The sequence below is a fragment of the Humulus lupulus genome, chromosome 3, assembly GCF_963169125.1.
Source record: "Humulus lupulus chromosome 3, drHumLupu1.1, whole genome shotgun sequence".
Classification (NCBI taxonomy): domain Eukaryota; kingdom Viridiplantae; phylum Streptophyta; class Magnoliopsida; order Rosales; family Cannabaceae; genus Humulus; species Humulus lupulus.
The window spans coordinates 199,016,364-199,022,154 of NC_084795.1; positions in this window are offsets into that span (position 1 = coordinate 199,016,364).

Consider the following 5,791-nt stretch of genomic DNA (forward strand, 5'->3'; position numbering starts at 1 on the left):
GGACGTTGAAGCATTCCTGCAAATCCCGCACATGCCCTTCTTCTTTCTTCGACTTAACCAGCATGTCATCGATGTAAACCTCCATTTTTGCACCGATCAGCTCCTTAAACATGTGGTTGACAAGTCTCTAGTAAGTCGCACCAACGTTTCTCAAACCAAAGGCATCACTTTGTAACAGTAGAGCCATTTATCAATTCGAAAGCTAGTGTGATCCTCATCAGGGGGATGCATACTGATTTTATTATACCCAGAGTATGCATCCATGAATGAGAGGATCTCGTGTCCTGCAGTGGCATTGGCTAGCTGGTCGATCCTCGGGAGTGGGAAACAGTCTTTGGGGTAGGCTTTATTTAGGTCTGTAAATTCCACGCAAGTACGCCACTTGCCATTCGGCTTGGGCACAAGTACGGGATTGGAGACCCATGATGGATAAAATGCCACTGTAACGACCCAAATTCGCTAATAAGGCTTAAGGGCCTTGATTAGCGTGCCAGGAGGGCATGATGGGATTCATGTGTGACTTTGATGAGTTAAATGCATGATTATGATTTAAAGCATGTTATATGACTATTTGTTTATCTGAGATGCATGACTATGTATATTAGTATGCATGTAGGCCCGGATCGTGTTAGAAGGGCATAACTGTAATTTTGGCCATGTTGGGCATAACTGCATTGATATGTGATAATTGTATTATGTGAATTGTACCACGTGTGTGTGGTGTTATTATTGTGATGCACGTGCCGAGACGGTCCTAGAGAGCTAGTTTACTCAAAAGTCACAACGGGATTTTATACCCGGCTCGGGAGGAGCCTAGGGGTACCTAGGGAATTGTTATGGTTAAATTGAGATTTAGCGGGTAATGGTTATTGGTGATTGAGTAACCTGGGTAACCATTAGTTACTGCTGTGAGTAACAAGTTTAGTTGGAAAATGGTAGAATTGAAATATAAGTGGAAGGACTAGAGTGCCCTTGAGGTTTAGTTAGCAAAGGGTTTTGATGAAGGGGTAAAATGGTCATTTGGCAAGGGGGTTAGACAAATTGCAGCTGGGTTATATGGGGTACTCGGTTTAGGCTTGTCATTGTTTGGTTTTGTTAAAAATAAAGAGAAGAAAAACTAGAAGAAGAAAAGTTAGGGAAAGAAGAGGAAGAAGAGAAGAAGGGAGCTGAAACTTGAAGGATTTAGGGGGAGAATCAAGGAAGCTTAAAGGTTGAATTCTCTCTTGAGGTAAGGATTTTATGCAATCTTTAGGTTTGTTTCTATTTTTGATTTGAGGAATTTAAATGCATGAGTTAAGTTTTAAGTTTTGTTTGAGTTTGCTGAAATTAGAAATCAAAGGGTGGATTTTGAGTGTGATTATGTTTTGATCTTGATGCTAGTGTTTATGGGTTGTTGGGTGGTTCAATTAAGGTTTTGAATTGATTTCGGGGCTTCGGTACCTGCTTGGGATGATTTGGGAGTGTTTTGGATGATGAAATTCAGAGGAAAAAACCCAGTTTTTCTGGGTTCGCGAAGGAGCGTCGCGGCCCTGTTCTTGGGCGCCGCGGCGCGAGGCTGTTTGCAGTCAGGGAGCTCTCTGACTTCTCTGGGCGCCGCGGCCCTTGCGGGTAGCGCCGCGGCGCTACGCCTTTTTCAGGATGGGAAATTTCGCAATTTTGAGCCTTTGCTACGGGGGTTCGGGGGATGTTTCCGATGAATTGTTTTAGGAATTTGGGAGTCCCGAGAGTGTGGGATTGGTCCCGGGAAGTGGTTTTGAATTGATTAGTATTAAAGGATGTTTTATGTGTGTTGTGACTAGGCTATTGGAGAGGCTCGTGCTAGAGGACCGTGCTCGTGACTTTGGTGCATTGTGAAGCTCGGGATGCAGGTAAGAAAACTATAACACCCGTAGGATAGGGCATGGGCCCATAGTGTGATTGCGGGGCACGGCCCTATATTGCATGATGAGATGATTGCAGGGCACGGCCCTATATTTTGCATTACATGTTAGGGTGTAGACTTAAATGAATTGATATTTGTTTGAATGTTGTTTGAGTCATACTATATGTGGTTATAGTGGAATGATACGGCGCGGAGCCGAGAATGGCAATGGAGCCGAGGACAGCGAAAGGCCGAGAACGGCAGTGGGGCCGGTAGTAACACTTAGCACATGGGATGCTTATGGTCAGGGTAGGACCCAGTGGATACGTGTGATATCCTTACGGTGAGGACCGAGACCCCAGGCTTTGGTAAGGCTTCTGGGGCGGCATGGCCGTGTTTGCTTAGTCTAATGGTTGACTTGTTTATCTGTGGATTATCTGATATGATTAACTGTATATTTTGCATATGTTATGAACTGCATGAGTTTTCTTGCTGGGCTTCGGCTCACGGGTGCTCTGTGTTGCAGGTAAGGGCAAAGACTGAGTCAACCAACCATGAGTACGGAGAGCGTGAAGCGACGCGTACATGTTTGGCCTGCCCGACTGCTTTGGTTGGGGGTTTATACGAGAAATGGCTGTAATAACCTATGATTTTTATAACTAGTCAACTGTAAACTTATTTTAAGATTAAATAGTTTTCAAACCTTATTATGGGATCCCAAATGTTTAATACTAGAAGTTTTAATGAAACGACGCATTTTCAAAGATTACAGCCTTAACTTTTTTTATTAGTCACACTTTTGTTTTAAAAACCTCGGTTAGCGAGTTCATTGCACCGTTTTGTCTTAAAACTCACTTGGTAACGGCTCTAAGGTAGTAGGGCGTTACAGCCACCCTGATGAACCCATTCTCCTTCAACTTCTCAACTTCCTCTTTCAAAACCTTTGATCTGTCTTTGTCGAGCAGCCTTCTTTTTTGTTGCACAGGTGGAAAGCTTTTGTCAATGTTCAGGACATGGCTGATGATTGCATGATCTATCTCGACCATGTCTTTATGCGACCTGGCAAAGACATCCTAGTTCCTCCTTAAGAACTCCACCAGTGCGTGTTTTCTTGTTGTCTGTAAGTTTTTACCAACTTTCACAACTCTGGTCGAATTTTCCTCATTGAATTGGACCTCTTCAAGGTCCTCGATGGGGCCCACTTCTTCTTCAAAATCCCCAGAGCGAGGATCTAAGTCTCTATCCTCACTTTGGGCAATGCCCTATTTGGTGAGATTATCACTTGAGCAGGCTTGAACAACAGTTGCCATTTGCAACTCTTTCCCGGTGGCATCTCTCGATACACCCTTCTTTGCCTTGGTGATTGAGGCATTGTAGTACTCCTTCGCTTCCCTTTGGTTTCCCAACACGCATCCTATCCCTGCATCCGTTGGGAATTTCATGGCAAGGTTCCATATAGCAGTGACGGCTCGAAGGTCGACTAGAATTGGTCTCCCTATCACAGCATTATACGCTGAAGGACAATCAACTACTATGAAAGTAGTGAGTAATGTCCTGTTAGCAGACGCAGTGCCTACTGTGACTAGGAGTCTAATTGACCCTACTAGGGCGAGCCCTTCTCCAGAGAAATCTTAAATGGTTTGGTTGCATGGCTCTAGGTTCTTTACGGACAATTTCATCCTTTCTAGCGAGGACTTATATAGGATGTTGACCGAACTTCCTGTATCAACCAACACCCTTTTCACCATCATATTCGCGATTTGTACATCCACGACCAGCGGATCGGAGTGTGGGAATCGCACATGTTGGGCATCGTCGTCAGAGAAGGTGATCAGTTCCTCTTCTGTTCAAGCCTTTTTTGGTGCACGATCCTCGACACTCATCATCTCGATGTCCTGGTCGTGGCGTTGGGTTCGAACATATCGTTCCCTCACTTTTCCACTATCTCCTGAAAGATGTGGGCCTCCGCAGATGGTGAGTAGGGTACCTTTTACGGGAGCTAGCTGTAAAGGTGGAGAGCATTGGCGTGCAGGCGCCGACTCGTTGCCACCTTGAGCCTCTCGCTGAGAACCTCCTGCGACTCGTACATATCTTCTTAAATGTCCCTGTCTTATCAAGAACTCAATTTCTTCCTTCAGCTGGTTACACTCATTGGTGTCGTTCCGATAGTCGTTATGATAACGAGAGAACTTTGTTGAATCACTCTTGGAGATATCTTTTCTTATTGGTGCGGGTCGCTTGTAGGCCACGCTCGAGCTGGTCGCCTGGTAAACCTTGGCTCAGCTTTCAACAAGGGCAGTGTAATTGGTAAATTTCGGTTCATACCGATTATTTTTGGGGCGTTTACTCTCGGAGGTCGAGGGTTCGCCGCTCGCCCACTTTCCACCATTCTTACCGTTGCCATTCCCGTTGCCTTTGCCGTTGCCATTGGGCTTAGACCCGTTGGTGGCTTTGGCGGGTTCTTCTTTAGGCCCCTTGTCCTTTGCTGGCAATTTCCTTTCATTGGTAATCGCATCCTCGAGATTTATGCACCGATCAGCTCTATCTAAAAACTCCTGGGTACTCTTAACCCCATGCTTCCTAAGGCTACTCCAGAGGGGAGAATGGCGCCTAACCCCAGCGGTTAGGGTCATCATCTTGCCTTCATCGCCCACAGTCCTTGCTCCTGCTGCGGCTCGCATGAAGCGTTGAACGCATTCCTTCAAGGGCTCCCTCTCTTTCTGGCGTATCTCGATGAGTTGGTTCACCTCGATGGGGTGCACACGACCCGCGTAGAACGGTCCGTAAAAATCCTTCACGAACATCTCCTGGGCGGGGGATTTCCTCGACCAGCCTGGGACGGAGGCTGCGTCTCAGGATCCCTAGGTGGGATATCCTCCTGAGGCATAGGTGACTGCTCCGGCCTCTGAGGGCTTGTTGGCTGGAGTGGAGGGCTAGGATTGGGACCCCTTTGAGGTGGCCCGCTTGGGGGTTGATCAGGTTGCAAGGCCGACGCAGCCTGATTCCTAGCCAACTAGAGGGTTGCTTCAAGGGCTGCCATGGCATCCCTCTGCCGACGGTCCATCTCTGCCTGTCGCTCGCTCAGCTCTTGGCACTGGCGCTCTATCTCCCTCTGCTATGCTGCCATTATCTCGGCGGCACTCTCCTGATTGGCCCTCAGAGTGGCCAACTCATCTTGCAACACCCCCAGTGTTGTCTTCAGGGTCTCAAAGTCAACCTCTTCCTCATCAAACTCCAAATGAGGTTCATCTTCAGCCACATTTGGGGGAGGAGGCTGGGATGGTGCAGCGGCAACCTGTCCAGATTTCTTGGTAGTTTTCGCCATTAGTTCTTCTTGAATTCAAGTCTCTCAATGAAAGCACCAGAATGTTGACCCTAATTTTGGTCAACGACACGGAGTCTAGAAAACGACAGAAAATAATATAGAGCTTGAGAAAATGATCTAATGGAAAATAAAGGACACAGAGAATTATAGTGGTTCAACCCCAGTGATTGGTAATAACCTACGTCCACTTGATACTATTATTAGTATTGAGCTCCAAAGGTGTGATCAAAGAACTAGGGTTCCTTAGTTTCACAGACCTTAGAAGAAGAAAACAATACAAACGATGGATAATAGTAATACAATTCTGAAAAAGAGAAAAAAGATCGATCCCTTTCCTTGAGCTATTTCTTGTGTATTTATAGGCTCAAGAAGGGTTACTGACATGAATTAGGAAATAATATATATCCTTAATAAACGGCCTGCAGGTCATAATGAAGAGATATTCTCGGATATCATCACAACTGTACAGATCTTTACATAAATGAACGGAGTATACGACCAATCTGGTCGTATATAAAACTTGATCTTTTCATGTGGAAATAATGTTGGTCGATAGGCGAGCAATATCTCTGCCACGTGTCTAAAATCCTTGCCACATCATAAAC